Genomic DNA, 17,907 nt, shown 5'->3' with positions numbered 1-17,907 from the left:
ACCGAGCATGCTATGGGCCATTTGTGCCAAGGAATGCGAGGGACTCCCTGCCTCCATCTCCACAGCATACTGCCACGGTGCGTCTGGGTCCTCTGTCTCCTCCTCCTCCTCTACCAGATGCTCCTGCTCCTCCACTCCTGTCCGCTGAGTGGAAAAACCACCCATTTCACTCAATAATTCCTGAGCACAAATGTCCTCCTCTACCTCCTCCTCTTCTTCCTGTCCTGCCCCCACAGGGGTCATGTGGCGTTGAGATCTGTGCGCCACGTCTACCGCACCCTGACCAGCCATTGTTAACAGCATTTGTTCCAGGACGTGCAACAGAGGAATGACGTCGTTCATCCCATAGTCCTGCCGACTCACGAATAGCGTGGCCTCCTCAAAGGGCCTGAGCAAGCGGCAGGTGTCATGCATGAGCTGCCAATGGCTGACATCTAAGTAACACAGGGGAGTACCTTTATCCGCTTGTAACATCAGGAAATCGGTGATGGCCTTTCGCTGTTCGTAAAGGCGGTCTAACATATGTAGGGTTGAATTCCACCTTGTTGCAACGTCGCAGATCAGGCGATGCTGTGGAATTCCGTTCTGCCGCTGCAGCTCAAGGAGGGTGTGCTTTGCGGTGTAGGAATGGCTGAAATGCATGCAAAGTTTACGTGACATTTTAAGGATGTCTTGCAGTGGGATGGTGGATTTTAGGAACCGCTTGACAACCAGATTGAACACGTGAGCCATGCATGGCGCATGGCACAACCTTCCTTGACGCAGAGCAGACACCATGTTCTTTCCGTTGTCGGTCAACATGGTTCCGATTTTAAGTTTGCGCGGAGACAGCCATCTGTCGATTTCTCTGTTCATTACACTCAGAAGTTCCTCCCCTGTGTGACTACGTTCACCAAGGCATACCAGGTGCAGCACAGCGTGACACCGTTGCGCCCTGCACATGTGATATGCCGGTCGGGTAATGGGACTTGGCACGGGGGTGGCGGCTGAGGACACGGCGGAAGAAGAGGTGGTAGAGGCGGACATCTTTGCTGGACCAAGGACGTGCAAACGTGGAGGCAAAAGCGGCGTGACCTGTCCAAGTTGCTGGTGCGGCTGTGCCGGCACCACGTTCACCCAGTGGGTCGTAAATGACATGTACTGTCCCTGACCGTAGTTACAGCTCCACACGTCGGCGCTGCCGTGCACTTTGGCAGAGACCGACATGCTCAAAGACTGGCCCACCATCTCTTCTACATGTGAATGCAGGGCTGGCACTGCCTTTTTGGTGAAGAAATGCCGGCTTGGCACTCTCCACCGCGGCTCGGCACAAGCCATCATTTCTCGGAATGGTGCTGAGTCCACCACTTGGAAAGGGAGGGACTGCAGCACCAGCAACTTGGACAGGAGGACGTTCAGCTTCTGCACCGTCGGGTGCGTGCTCGCAAACTGTTGTCTCTTGGAAACGGATTCCAAGAAAGACTGCTGACGGAATCCGTGAAGAGGAGTAGCAGGAGAAGGAGCATCTGAACGAGCGGAAGATGCCAACGAGCGACAACTCCCCTCAGCAGAGGTGTTGGAGCCTTGACTGGCTGATAGAGGGCGATTGACGTCGGGTGACAGAGCAAGTAACGGAGCGGGTGATGGAGCGGGGGCTGGGGCAGGCAGAACCGCCATATCTTTATCACGGTTTTCCCAGGCCACTGAATGGCGACGCTGCATATGCTGACGCAACGCTGTAGTCCCAACATTGGCCCCCTGGCCACGCTTGACTTTCTGGCCACATAGTCGACATACGGCTACGTTTACTTCCTCGGGCGGCGTGACGAAAAATTGCCACACCGCCGAGTAGGAAACTTTGCCCCCGCTACTCCTCACTGGCTGACTGCTACTTCCTCCGTGCACACCGGCACCACTACTGGCCGTGGTGGTAGGCTGCAGTGGAGCTGGTGCTCTACTCCGTGGCCGTTTGGCTCCACTGACACTGCTGCGACCCTGCTGCCTCCTGGGCAACCCACCGACTGTTTTGCTCGCTGGCAAGCTGGCACCCTCTTCTCCTGATGATGCGGAAGCAATAGCCTGATGACGATGAGGCTGCCAAGTGCGATCAGCCTCATCATCATCAATTAGGGTCTCCGCGTCACTACTAGCCCCCTCGGCTGCGTGTGGGTCAGGAGACAGACCTGTCTCTAGACCGGCTACCGAGCCACTCTCCTCGCCAGTACTTCTTCGCCTGGCTGCTGAAGAGGCGGATGTCTCCCCCCGTTCCTGACCGCCCTCTGTTAGCTCTTCCTCACTGTACAGTGGGGCTGAGCCCACAGCATGCGATACTTCGCTTGGTGAGGGAACACCAAAGGACAGGGGCAGGTCGAGGACACGTGATTTCAGTGGGCTTGCTCCCGGGCCATGCCAACTAACGGTTGTGTCTGACGTACCCACCGACCGTTGGCTGTAGGTGTCAGAGGTGACCTGGGAAGAGGAAGACGACCGAGTCAACCAATCGATGACGGCAGGGTTGTCGGTGGAGACACGACCGCTGGATGACACCGGGAGCACTGGCCTCTGGCTGCGACTAGTGCTGCCTCGACCCCTTCCTCTGCTGCCACGTCTGCTCGCTCCTGAAACATTGCCTCCTCTGCCACTCCTCTGCGTGTTGTCTGACATACTCTTTAATTCAATAAGCACCCCAAAAATAAAACCGGATTTAACTCTTTGAACGTACAATAGTGGTTGTGAAGCAGAAAGTCAGTTTATTTAGCACAATCGGTCAATTGCAGCTTGCCGTTGGCTGGAAACTGTACGTTTATGTCACTGGAATGCACTAATCACCCAAAAAATATTACCGCCAGCCGGCGTGTAAATGGATCTAACTCTTTGAACGTACAATAGTGGTTGTGAAGCAGAAAGTCAGTTTATTTTTGTTACAATCGGTCAATTGCAGCTTGCCGTTGGCTGGAAACTGTACGTTTATGTCACTGGAATGCACTAATCACCCAAAAAATATTACCACCACCCGGCGTGTATATGGATTTAACTCTTTGAACGTACAATAGTGGTTGTGAAGCAGAAAGTCAGTTTATTTAGCACAATCGGTCAATTGCAGCTTGCCGTTGGCTGGAAACTGTACGTTTATGTCACTGGAATGCACTAATCACCCAAAAAATATTACCGCCACCCGGCGTGTAAATGGATCTAACTCTTTGAACGTACAATGGTGGTTGTGAAGCAAAAAGTCAGTTTATTGTACACAATCGGTCAATTGCAGCTTGCCGTTGGCTGGAAACTGTACGTTTCTGTCACTGGAATGCACTAATCACCCAAAAAATATTACCGCCAGCCGGCGTGTAAATGGATTTAACTCTTTGAACGTACAATAGTGGTTGTGAAGCAGAAAGTCAGTTTATTTAGCACAATCGGTCAATTGCAGCTTGCCGTTGGCTGGAAACTGTACGTTTATGTCACTGGAATGCACTAATCACCCAAAAAATATTACCGCCACCCGGCGTGTAAATGGATCTAACTCTTTGAACGTACAATGGTGGTTGTGAAGCAGAAAGTCAGTTTATTGTACACAATCGGTCAATTGCAGCTTGCCGTTGGCTGGAAACTGTACGTTTCTGTCACTGGAATACACTAATCACCCAAAAAATATTACCGCCAGCCGGCATGTAAATGGATTTAACTCTTTGAACGTACAATAGTGGTTGTGAAGCAGAAAGTCAGTTTATTTAGCACAATCGGTCAATTGCAGCTTGCCGCTGGCTGGAAACTGTACGTTTATGTCACTGGAATGCACTAATCACCCAAAAAATATTACCGCCACCCGGCGTGTAAATGGATCTAACTCTTTGAACGTACAATAGTGGTTGTGAAGCAGAAATTCAGTTTATTTAGCACAATCGGTCAATTGCAGCTTGCCATTGGCTGGAAACTGTACGTTTATGTCACTGGAATGCACTAATCACCCAAAAAATATTACCGCCACCCGGCGTGTATATGGATTTAACTCTTTGAACGTACAATAGTGGTTGTGAAGCAGAAAGTCAGTTTATTTAGCACAATCGGTCAATTGCAGCGTGCCGTTGGCTGGAAACTGTACGTTTATGTCACTGGAATGCACTAATCACCCAAAAAATATTACCGCCACCCGGCGTGTAAATGGATCTAACTCTTTGAACGTACAATAGTGGTTGTGAAGCAGAAAGTCAGTTTATTGTACACAATCGGTCAATTGCAGCTTGCCGTTGGCTGGAAACTGTACGTTTCTGTCACTGGAATGCACTAATCACCCAAAAAATATTACCGCCAGCCGGCGTGTAAATGGATTTAACTCTTTGAACGTACAATAGTGGTTGTGAAGCAGAAAGTCAGTTTATTTTGCACAATCGGCAAACTGCAGCACCAACTGTGCACGACAGCCATCAAAAAAAAAAAGGTGTATGTCACTTTAAATTTTCGATTCTTTGATAGCTGTGGCCCTGAGTAACGATTCTGTGTCCCTAAGTAACAATTCTGTGTCCCTGAGTAACAATTCTGTGGCCCTGAGTAACGATTCTGTGTCCCTGAGTAACAATTCTGTGTCCCTGAGTAACGATTCTGTGTCCCTGAGTAACGATTCTGTGTCCCTGAGTAACGATTCTGTGTCCCCGAGTAACAATTCTGTGTCCCCGAGTAACAATTCTGTGTCCCTGAGTAACGATTCTGTGTCCCTGAGTAACGATTCTGTGTCCCCGAGTAACAATTCTGTGTCCCTGAGTAACGATTCTGTGTCCCTGAGTAACGATTCTGTGTCCCTGAGTAACGATTCTGTGTCCCTGAGTAACGATTCTGTGGCCCTAAAGTCTCTGTGGCCCTAACTCTGTCCCTTAATACAGACAGGTCTGTCTCTCTTGAATGACCGGAGGCTAATGGAGAATTCTAAGATGGCCGCGATTTATAGCTCCACCATTACACAGTGCTGGCTGGCTGCTGATTGGCTAATGCGATCACATGTCATGATTCATGACTCATGAATGCATTATGGGTCAGCGCGCCTTGTCTGCGCGCCTTCCCAGAGATCCCCGCCCCATCTTCTCTGTCCATTTTCTCCTGTCGCCACACATGTCGCCGCCATTTTTGGGAAAATTCGATTCGTGCATCCGAAGTTTGCTAATCTTCGGATTCGTCGCGAATCTAATTTTTCCAAATCTTCGGAACGAATTCCACTTCGTCATGTTCGATTCGCTCATCTCTAGCCTTAATCATAGAGGTGTAATTCGGGATGTCTGTTATGTCCTGTGTTGCATTAAAGAGGCCACCAAATTTGTTCATGGGCACAAATGGGGCATTAAAGAGTATGTAAACCCAACATTTCATATTCTTGATATGTACTTGCTGTACCATGTACTTGTATGAAAAAATATCCTGTTATCTTTGTATTGCTTCCTTTGTGTGAAATCCCTGGTGTTTCTGCCAGTACCTCTAAAACAAATGCAGATCCATATTAGTAAAACATATACAAAACCAAGTCCATAACCCAGCTGAACATATAATCATGAATAGATAAAATCATAATATCTTAACATATATACGTATACTGTATATATATATATATATATATATATATATATATATATATAATAAAATGGTGACAGTCTGTGGTGGGTGATGGGTAGAGGAGATGCTAGTGACTTCACGCTCCAGGTGGCGAGGTGATAAAATAGTTAAAATACGCACTCACCAGATGCGTATCTTTCAATACTCATATAATCAAAACCCGGAGGTCCCCCTCATGGGATGGGATGGATGAGCTGGGCTGTCTGTAACGGACTCTCCCCCTCTTGGTATTGGACTGGACAGTGGTCGTCTCCCTTGGGATAACCCCCGAGTGTCACCGTGGAAGCCTCTCGGATATATAGGCAGGGTAGATCGCACTGGACCTGGCGTTCTCCTCTTACACTGGTGGGCTGATGTCAGCAATTGGAAATATCTCCTGTGCCATGAAGTATGGGCTCTGGGGATGAATTGTTGGCTCACGGAAGAGTCAACAAAAAATATAGCCCATAGTGTAGTATGTTTTATAAAAAATTAATTTATTAATCCACGTGGGTAGGCAATAAGTAGTATAATCAAAGTATACAAATAAATAAAAGTACACTGACCATAAAATACTGAAAAGGAGGCCACCAAATGTTAGAAACTGGTGGCTGGATGTCACGGCGTTATGGCCCCTTTGACACGTTTCATGCAATTGCACTTCCTCAGAAAGGGATAGCAATTACGCCTGTGAGTCATTTGTTTTTATAGCCTATGTCCCTGGAATTAGTGCAGATATGCCGGCGCATGTGCAGTGCGTCCGCACCATCTCCCAGCGCTCTGCGCATGCGCGATACATGTGGCCCGTCACATTTCATCCAGCGCATAAAAAATACATAAAAATTATATCATAATAAAAGCATGAATAAAACACAATAAAGCCTATAACAAGGAATTATGTAGGTGAATAGGATAACATGGAAAAAAGTGTAAGAGTATGGACACCCCTACACAATAATTAATAAATATATAAGTCACAAAATAGGATACTGCACCTGGAATCTCATTAAATGGATGTGTTCATACACAATCATATAAATAATAAAAATCAGTTTGCATAATGATGGTAAATGTAATAAAATTGGTAAAAATAATAAAATTGATAAATGATGAAATGGTAAAAAATGGTATAACATATTGCTAAAAAAAAGGGGGATAAAATAGGTAAAATAGGTAGGGAGGAGGACATGATAAAATGATAAAACTTAGAAAAATTAGAAAAATGGTAAAATAAAATAGAATATATATATATCTCTAAAATGTGAAGAAGTGGAATCATGCCAATAAAAGGGAGTGTATAAAACACTAAAACAATTGCTTAAAACAGGAGGTAAAAGACATCAGCTATTATCGATAAAGCAATTAAGGTCGATGTCATTGTTGAGACCCTTTGGATACAAGCAATCTAATTCAAAAATCCATTTCGTTTCGGCTTTGGAGACCGCTCGCTTTTTATAGATACCTCTCCAGTGGGGTTTGATAATGTCTATTCCCACAAATCTCAGAGAGGTGGGGTCTCTGTTATGATATTGTTGGTAATGTCTAGATCAGGGGTGGGCAAACTTTTTGACTTGAGGGCCGCAATGGGTTCATATATTGGACCCGGGGGCCGGACCAAGAGTAGATGAATGATGTGTATGTGTCATCCATAGTAAGTATAGTAATATTCCCCCATAGTAAGCATAGTAATTAATCCCCCATATAGTAATTCATCCCCCATAGTAATTCATCCCCCATATAGTAATTCATCCCCCATAGTAATTCATCCCCCATAGTAATTCATCCCCCATATAGTAATCCATCCACCATAGTAATTCATCCCCCATATAGTAATTCATCCCCCATATAGTAATTAATCCCCCATATAGTAATTCATCCCCCATAGTAATTCATCCCCCACATAGTAATTCATCCCCCACATAGTAATTCATCTCCCATATAGTAATTCATCCCCCATAGTAATTCATCCCCCATAGTAATTCATCCCCCATATAGTAATTCATCCCCCATAGTAATTCATCCCCCATAGTAATTCATCCCCCATATAGTAATTCATCCCCCCTATAGTAATTCATCCCCCATATAGTAATTCATCCCCCATAGTAATTCATCCCCCATATAGTAATTCATCCCCCATATAGTAATTAATTCCCCATAGTAATTCATCCCCCATAGTAATTCATCCCCCATATAGTAATTCATCCCCCCTATAGTAATTCCTCCCCCACATAGTAATTCATCCCCCATATAGTAATTCATCCCCCATAGTAATTCATCCCCCACATAGTAATTCATCCCCCATATAGTAATTCATCCCCCATATAGTAATTCATCCCCCATATAGTAATTCATCCCCCATAGTAATTCATCCCCCCTATAGTAATTCATCCCCCATATAGTAATTCATCCCCCATAGTAATTCATCCCCCATATAGCAATTCATCCCCCCTATAGTAATTCATTCCCCATATTAATTCATCCCCCATATTAAGTCCCCAAGTCCCCCCTGTGTCAATTCACTTACCTTTGCTCCGCGCGTTCCTCTCGCCGTATTCCCGCGCCGTTCCGGTGTAGCATGAAAATCTGTCTCCTATGAGGATCTGTCCCCCTCGACGTATCTGCGCATGTGCCAGTTTCAGGCATTAGCAGCCGATCGGCGATCTCCGGCACATGCGCAGATATGTCGAGGGGGACAGATCCTCATAGGAGACAGATTTTCATGCTACACCGGTCTTCAGGGTGGACTGTGAGAGGAGCCTAGCGGGAGCCTAGCTCCGCGGGCCGGATTAAAAGGTCCGCCGGGCCGTATACAGCCCGCGGGCCGTAGTTTGCCCATTGCTGGTCTAGATAGTGTGTGTTCTTTGAAGCCCTTTTTAATATTGTAAACATGCTCCCTTAACCGATCTCTCAGCCTTATTGTTGTGCATCCCAAATACTGTTTACGGCAAGGACATTCTAATAGATAAACCACATAGCGGCTGTTACATGATATGAAATCTTTTATATTGTAAGTTTTACCTGTATTTTGTGAGGTAAAAGACAAGGTTTTTGCTTTCAAGATATTGTTGCAACAACATATCACACATCTATTACAGGGATAAAAACCTTTAAGGTTAGAAAACAGTGTAGTGGGTATAGGTGGATCCGCTACATTTGGGGCGAGTTGGTTCCTCAGAGTGTTAGCCTTTCTAAAGATGACTTCCGGTTTCTCTGGTATAGTTTGAGCTAGAACCGGGTCAGCCTGTAGGACATTCCAGTTCTTACTAATAATATTCCTGATGGCTCTATGTTGGATGGAAAACGTTGTAATAAAAGGACAAAACAACTTGTGTTCCTTTTTAGACTTAAGCTCTAAGATTTGATCTCTATTCATATTGGCCACTTCTTGCAAAGATGTAACTAATTTCGCTTCTTTATAGCCTTTTTCAATGAAACGTGATTTTAAGATATTTGCCTGAGTATGGTAAGTATTCAAATCAGTGCAATTTCTTCTGATGCGCATAAACTGGACTTTTGGCATGTTAGAAAGCCACATAGGATGATGGCAACTATCGACCGGAATGTAACTATTACTATTTAGTGCAAATTTTGCCATCCATATTCATCAATGTCAAGTCTAAAAAGTTTATTTCTGATGTACTAAAAGTGTATGAAAGATAAATGTTCAGATTATTATTGTTTAGTGTACCAAAGAAGTTAACAAGAGCCTGTTCTTCTCTCTGCCAAAGGAGGAGGATGTCATCAATATACCTCCTGTAAAAACATAATTCCGGCCATTCTCTAGCATTAATCATGTCCTCCTCCCATCTAGCCATAGAAAGGTTAGCAAGGCTGGGAGCAAATTTTGCTCCCATGGCTACACCTTTTATCTGGAGGTAATACTGTTTATTGAACCAGAAATAATTACTCATCATTGCAAACTGTAATAATTCTAGAATGAAATTTTTGTGTGTTTCAGAAATATTCTTGGCTTGACTTAAATAAAATTCTGCAGCTTCAATGCAATGCAATGCAATCTTCATGATTGATGTTACTATATAATGAAGAAACATCTGCTGTCACAAGAAAAGTAGTGGGTGTGGTTCTTATGTCCTTAATGTCGTTTAGCACCTGTTTCGTATCCTTCAAATATGCTGGGGTGAGAGCAACCAAAGGTTGTAAGAAATAATCTATATACTCTCCAGCTCTGGAGCATAAGGACCCAATCCCACTAACAATCGGTCTCCCAGGAGGGTTAGTGGAATTCTTGTGAATTTTTGGCAAGCAATAAAACACAGGTAGCCTATGTGCTACTAGACATAAAAATTGTTTTTCTTTCTTCTTTATGACTTTATCGTCATAGCCTTTGCTGATGATGGCTTTAAGATTCCGTTTGTATCCTGTAAGGGGATCTTTCGTAAGCAGCAAATAGGTGTTGGTGTCACTGAGTATGTTATGTACCTCTTCCATGTAATCAGTTTATTTAAAATAACCACTCCTCCCCCTTTATCAGTTGGTCTGATGATGAGGTCTTTATGTTCAAGTAATGATTTAATAGCCGTATCAACGTTAAAGTTGTTATAAGGCTGTTTAACTGATAGAGTTTGTAAATCTCTGAGGACTAAGTCCTTGAACACGTTTACACATGAGTTGGCCTCGAGGGGTGGGTTAAAGGTTGAGGCATTCCTGAGGTTAGAAAAGTTCTCAGGATTAATAGTATAGGTAATGGGGTTATTGGCAAAATATCTTTTGATTGATAGTTGCCTGGTAAACTTATTGATATCAACATACGCCTGAAATTTGTTAAAATCAACAGGTTGCCACCCATTCCTCTAAGGTCCTACATAGTTGTAATAAGGGTTATTATAATTCCACGGCCAGACCCCAAAGACAACCCTATATAGGGCTAGATATAATTCCAATCACAATGGAATCCCAGTCCACAACAGATTTGAACCTCTTCATGAACTCACGGACGATAATATTGGGCCCAGGGATTATAGGGGATTCCCTGAACAACGGTCTTGGAGGGACCAACGTCCATCCAATTTCCATTCCTAACACAGTCAATATAATCATACAGGGACCTCTTGCCCTAGGAACTATCGAGACAATGAATATGCACCTTATAAGTCACCTGCACCCAGATAGAAAGTACCTCAGCAGTGCCACAGAGTCCATAAAAAATGGACCCGAATTGAACCCTGGAATGAGGCCCCCCCTACATCGGTACATAATACTTTCAGACATAACTTCCAACGCACACAGGCCCTTTTTTTAGGGAACGGAAGGATAAGAAAACGAAGCGAAACGCCAGAGGAAAGAGAGCAGGACAGAGGATCAACAGACATGGCCAAAAAGAGGAGAATACGATAGGTAAAGGGATCTTCAATTTGAGTAAAGTGAACTTATCCAAACAGGAACTCTCTTTACTAGACAAAGGCCTGAAATATGCCCCTAGAAATAAATTTAACAAATTTCAGGCGTATGTTGATATCAATAAGTTTACCAGGCAACTGTCAATCAAAAGATATTTTGCCAATAACCCCATTACCTATACTAGTAATCCTGAGAACTTTTCTAACCTCAGGAATGCCTCAACCTTTAACCCACCTCCCCAGGCCAACTCATTTGTAAACGTGTTCAAGGACTTAGTCCTCAAAGATTTACAAACTCTATCAGTTAAACAGCCTTATAACAACTCTAACGTTGATACGGCTAGTAAATCATTACTTGAACATAAAGACCTCTTCATCAGACCAGCCAATAAAGGGTGAGGAGTGGTTATTTTAAATAAAACCGATTACATGGAAGAGGTACATAACATACTCAGTGACACCAACTCCTATTTGCTGCTTATGAAAGATGCCCTTACAGGATACAAACGAAACCATCATCAGCAAAGGCTATGACGATAAAGTCATAAACAAGAAAGAAAAACAATTTTTATGTCCGGTAGTACCTAGGCTTTTATTGCTTGCCAAAAATTCACAAGAATCCCACTAAACCACCTGGGAGACCGATTGTTAGTGGGATTGGGTCCTTATGGCATGGAAGCTGCAGAATTTTATTTAAGTCAAGCCACAAATATTTCTGAAACACACAAAAATTTCATTCTAGAATTATTACAGTTTGCAATGATGAGTAATTATTTCTGGTTCAATAAACAGTAATACCTCCAGATAAAAGGTGTAGCCATGGGAGCAAAATTTGCTCCCAGCCTTGCTAACCTTTCTATGGCTATATGGGAGGAGGACATGATTAATGCTAGAGAATGGCCGGAATTATGTTTTTACAGGAGGTATATTGATGACATCCTCCTCCTTTGGCAGAGAGAAGAACAGGCTCTTGTTAACTTCTTTGGTAAACAACAATAATCTGAACATTGATCTTTCATACACTTTTAGTACATCAGAAATAAACTTTTTAGATTTGACAGTGATGAATATGGATGGCAAAATTCGCTCTAAATCATTTTTTAAAGACACGGACCGGAATAGTTACATTCCGGTCGATAGTTGCCATCATCCTATGTGGCTTTCTAACATACCAAAAGTCCAGTTTATGCGCATCAGAAGAAATTGCACTGATTTGAATACTTACCATACTCAGGCCAATATCTTAAAATCACGTTTCATTGAAAAAGGCTATAAAGAAGCGAAATTAGTTACATCTTTGCAAGAAGTGGCCAATATGAATAGAGGTCAAATCTTAGAGCTTAAGTCTAAAAAGGAACACAAGTTGTTTTGTCCTTTTATTACAACGTTTTCCATCCAACATAGAGCCATCAGGAATATTATTAGTAAGAACTGGAATGTCCTACAGGCTGACCCAGTTCTAGCTCAAACTATACCAGAGAAACCAGAAGTCATCTTTAGAAAGGCTAACACTCTGAGGAACCAACTCGCCCCAAATGTAGCGGACCCACCTATACCCACTACACTGTTTTCTAACCTTAAAGGTTTTTACCCCTGTAATAGATGTGTGATATGTTGTTGCAACAATATCCGGAAAACAAAAACCTTGTCTTTTACCTCACATAATACAGGTAAAACTTACAATATAAAAGATTTCATATCATGTAACAGCCGCTATGTGGTTTATCTATTAGAATGTCCTTGCCGTAAACAGTATTTGGGATGCACAACAATAAGGCTGAGAGATTGATTAAGGGAGCATGTTTACAATATTAAAAAGGGCTTCAAAGAACACACACTATCTAGACATTACCAACAATATCATAACAGAGACCCCACCTCTCTGAAATTTGTGGGAATAGACATTATCAAACCCCACTGGAGAGGTACCTATAAAAAGCGAGCGGTCTCCAAAACCGAAATGAAATGGATTTCTGAATTAGATTGCTTGTATCCAAAAGGTCTCAACAAAGACATCGACCTTAACTGCTTTATCGATAATAGCTGATGTTTTTTACCTCCTGTTTTAAGCAATTGTTTTAGTGTTTTATACACTTCCTTTTATTGGCATGATTCCACTTCTTCACATTTTAGAGATATATATATATATTCCATTTTATTTTATTTTACCATTTCCTAATTTTTATCATTTTATCATGTCCTCCTCCCTACCTATTTTACCCCATTTTTCTTAGTATTATGTTGTACCATTTTTTACCATTTTATCATTTATCAATTTTATTATTTTTAGCAATTTTTTTACACTTATCATCATTATGCAAACTCATTTTTATTATTTATATGATTGCGTATGAACACATCCATTTAATGAGATTCCAGGTGCAGTATCCTATTTTGTGACTTATATATTTATTAATTATTGTGTAGGGGTGTCCATACTCTTACTCTTTTTTCCATGTTATCCTATTCATCTACATAATTCCTTGTTATATGCTTTATTGTGTTTTATTCATGCTTTTATTATATCATATTTTAGTATTTTTTACTGACCCCCTTTTTTAGCAGTATGCCATATACCCAAATTATATTTATATGCACTGGTTTTGTAATAGTCCGGTTTTATAATGATTTTCCCCACAGGGAAGAAACACATTATGGGCATTGCAGAATTAAGGGTTACAAGCCCCTCTGCTTACTATTATGCCCTCTTTAACACCTTTGTTGTGGTGTCAGGTCTTTTCCCCTTCTCTTTACTTGATTGTCACGGTTCTCCTAGTGGCAAGGCGCTTGCCTGTGTTTACAGAGAACCGGACTATGACAAAATGGCGCCCGCGCACGTGGTCATTTCCACACTCCGGCAAGATGGCGCGAGAGAACCGAGCATGCACTGGATGGAATGTGACGGGCCGCACGGATCGAGCATTCGCAGAGCGCTGGGAGACTGTGCGGACGCACTGCACATGCGCCGGGGTCTCTGCACTAATTCCAGGGATATAGGCTATAAAAACAGATGACGCACGGCACAGGCGTAATGGCTATCCCTTTCTGAAGAAGTGCAATTGCACGAAACGCGTTAAAGGAGCCATAATGCCATGACATCCAGCCACCAGTTCCTAACATAGGTCCGGTGGCCTCCTTATCAGTATTTTACGGTCAGTGTACTTTTATTTATTCTTATACTTTGATTTTACTACTTATTGCCTACCCACGTGGATTAATAAATACATTTTTTATAAAACATACTACACTATGGGCTATATTTTTTGTTGACTCTTCCGTGAGCCAACAATTCATCCCCAGAGCCCATACTTCATGGCACAGGAGATATTTCCAATTGCTGACATCAACCCACCAGTGTAAGAGGAGAACGCCAGGTCCAGTGCGATCTACCCTGCCTATATATCCGAGAGGCTTCCACGGTGACACTCCGGGGTTATCCCAAGGGAAAAGACCACTGTCCAGTCCAATACCAAGAGGGGGAGAGTCCGTTACAGACAGCCCAGCTCATCCATCCCATCCCATGAGGGGGACCTCTAGTTATTGATTATATGAGTATTGAAAGATACGCATCTGCTGAGTGCGTATTTTAACTATTTTATCACCTCGCCACCTGGAGCGTGAAGTCACTAGCATCTCCTCTACCCATCACCCACCACAGACTGTCACCATTTTAATAAATATATATTAAGATATTACGATTTTATCTATTCATGATTATATGTTCAGCTGGATTATGGACTTGGTTTTGCATATGTTTTACTAATATGGATCTGCATTTGTTTTAGCGCTGCACTTTCTTTTTAAGTATCTTGTGAGGTTTTATTCTGGTTACCTTTTCGTGCTTTTAGCTGCTATATTATTATTAAGCGCTCACTGATATACTGTTTTATTCTGCCAGTACCTCTGCTTTCCTATTAAAAACTGACCACACCATGCAGGAGAGCACAGCCTGGTCAGTGATCTAGCTATGCTCTCCTCCAATGATTAGACTTCTGTTGATATGCCCCCCTGCACAGCCTTTAACTGGAAAGTTTAATGTACTGCTATTTGTCCTCCCCCAGCTCTCTGTTCTCATCTGTGTCTGGAGCTTAGAGGGTACGTGATCACTTATAAAAAAAAGTGGGGGAAAGTATTTATAATGGTTTTCTTTATATCTATATGCAAATCGTTTGCCGTTCATTTCTATTTAACTGAATGAGTTGTTTTACAAGGTGAGGGTTTACATATACTTTAAAGATGTTAACCCTTTTTCCTGGTATCTCCATGACAGCATACCTGTGATAAGCTCCGCCTTAGACTGCTCCCTCAGGACCAGTGAATATATAAAAAGAAAGGATTAAGGTACCCCCAGCATTCTCCTTTTTTCCCTCATACCTTATGGTCATTGAATGTAAATCGGTCATCCTTACCTCTGCCTTGAGCAGCTTCTGCCTGGGTTCAGCCTCTCCCAGTCGCAGTCCCTACTCTTGGGCAGCTAAAGACACTGATAAGGTAGGGAGTCCCTTCTGGGGTCTTTTGGGACAGCAGTTGTCGCTCATCCTGAAGCACTGTATCTGCCAACTGGTTCATGACGTTCGCTGGGGATTAGGACAGAGAAAGCAGCTATACCTGTCCTTTAACCACGACTTTCCATGCACTCTTCAACTTCTTCTCTGCTCCTCTATTTTGCTGCATGTCTTGGTTTGGCTGTCTCTCCCCAGGTACTTGTCCCCCACCCAGTTGGCCTTTGGTCATTTCCCCCCTTTTTCCCCCTTTTCCTGCTCCCTAGAGAGTCCAACTCCGGCTTTTGAAAGTCCGGGCATCTTTTCAGGCGCAGTGCGCATGCGCGGACACCCACCAAGTCTAAGCTGGCTGGAGGGGTCCTAGGGCCACCGGTTTGTGTATTTGCGGTGCGGCTCGACACTATGGCAGCCATTTTGACTGTGGCTAAACAGGCTATTTTTGCCCTTACTCAAATTCCCATTTTTTCTTTCCAGGATGGGGAAGAAATTGGTTTCCCCTTACATCACTCCTTCTACTATTTAGTCCCGGGAGCTTTAGTGTGGCTGCGTGCGGCTTTGGTGCAGCCTTCCTGAGAGCTCCTGGAAGTATTGCCAATATTTGCCGGCGGTAAGTATTCTTTTTTTTTTTCCTTTCTCTCTTTCTTTTCCTTTTGTCCTCTCTTTTCTTTTTTTCTCTCCCTCTCCACCTCTTCCTTTTTCCCATGCACTCTCTTTTATCGTTTCCTTTTTTTCTTCCTCCCAAACAAAAAACAAAGGGGGGGGGGAAGGGGGAAGGGGAGACATAGTAATCTACATCCTCTTCTTGTCCTATAGCTGCTCTTTTTGCCCTTTGCTTAAAATGAGCCGCGTGCCGCCCGAACAAGACCGTCCTCTACTTCAAAAGTAAGGGCCTCCGGCTGGGTAAGCTAAAAAAAAAAAAAAAAAGAATAAACTTATACTGGTACATTTATTTCAGCCCTGTATGCCAGAAGAGGTCCAAAAGGACATCCAGGCGCCATGAGGAATCCAACGAGGGCAGCCCAAGCCAAGCTCGTTCTTCCAGATCAAGATACCATTCGACTGGGGCTCGTTCTTCTGCCAAAAGACAACGTTCCTCAAGCCCTAGACCTCAAAAATTCCGGGCATATGAAGCCACCCCTCTACTGGGCAAGCTAGTCTGCAGAGACTGTTTCAGGAATTATGCAGTGAAAAGAGGTGCAGAGAGCCATCAGGTTGCGGACCTACTAAAAATGTGGTCAAAGATTCGTTCACAGAACTTGTAGCAGCTAATCCGTCACAACTATCATCACATCTTCCTCAGGAGGACCTATCAGATGAGCTACTACCAGGTCCATTCTCAGGCAAACCCTCTCACCCAATAGCAGACCACCCATCTAAACAATCCTGGAGCAGAAGATTCCTCATATGAATCAAATCCTTCAGGCTTTAGCTTTTCCCTGGTTCAGCCTTATGTCCAGGCAGTCAAGCTTGCCATTGGTTGGGAAGAAGCTGATTCCCCAGCAAGGAAATCAAAGAGCTACTTCCTATTTCTTAAAAAGCGAATCACCTACTTTCCTCTGATGGATGAAATCAGGGACATCATGGAAGGGGAATGGAAGAGGACAGAGAAAAGATTTTCTCTCAATCACCTGGGCAAGCTATATCCGCTTTTGGAAGCAGACTCCAGAATGTTGGACGGTCCACTGGTAGTGCACTTAGCAAATAACATAACATTACCTATGGATGACTCAACCTCATTTAAAAATTCCCTAAACAGATGAATAGATCTTGACCTAAAGAGGGCCTATCAGATGGCCGGACATGCCTGCAAGCCAGTGATTGCACTGACATCTATCTCCAATGCTTTGCGAGTATGGAAGTACAACATAGAGGTGGCTATCCAGCAGGGAGTTCCCAAGGAAGGCATAGTCAAGGCTTTGGATGAGCTCAAGCTCTTGGCTGACTTCATTGGTGAAGCAGCTATCGATACAATAAGATCTTCTGCAAGATAAATGCTTCATGCCGTAATGGCTAGACGTGCCTTATGGTTGAAGCCATGGGCGGAAGACATAGCGTCAAAACAAAGTTGGTGTAAAATCCCTTTTGATGGTTAATCACTGTTTGGAGAGAGGCTGGAAAGGAGATTTCCCGTGTTACAGGAGGAAAATCAGGCCTGTTGCCCCAAGACAGAACACCTTGACATACCAGGGGATTTACTTCAAGATTTCAGCAGTACAGGGGCAAAGATTACAGGCAGTTTAGACAGGGAAGATACTCAAGGAAGGCCTGGAGAAGCACACAGTCAACTCTTTTGAGGACCCAGAAACAAAAGGCTCTGCCTAACCTGCAGGGCACTGCCAAGTCCTTTTGACGCCAGGCCAGCCCAGGAGATCCCAGTAGGAGCCAGACTGAGACATTTTGCCAAGGTTTGGATGCAAAGATGCCAGGATCCCTGGTGGTCTCGAAAGTCCAGTTTGGACACTTCTGGGCTTTCTCAGGCCGGCCACCTTGCGACT

The 17,907-nt window shown here is 43.6% G+C and overlaps 1 pseudogene; it reads left to right on the top strand.

The window, feature by feature from the left end:
- Positions 1 to 11,729: 11,729 nt before the first annotated feature.
- Positions 11,730 to 17,591, top strand: LOC149467677 (uncharacterized; annotated as a pseudogene).
- The last annotated feature ends 316 nt before the right edge of the window (positions 17,592 to 17,907 follow it).

Source organism: Staurois parvus, unplaced genomic scaffold (assembly GCF_062004578.1).
Source record: "Staurois parvus isolate SC_StPar_1 unplaced genomic scaffold, SC_StPar_1.0 ptg000104l, whole genome shotgun sequence".
Classification (NCBI taxonomy): Eukaryota; Metazoa; Chordata; class Amphibia; order Anura; family Ranidae; genus Staurois; species Staurois parvus.
Note: the sequence above shows the minus strand (reverse complement) of the source record. Positions and strands in the feature narration are given on the sequence as shown.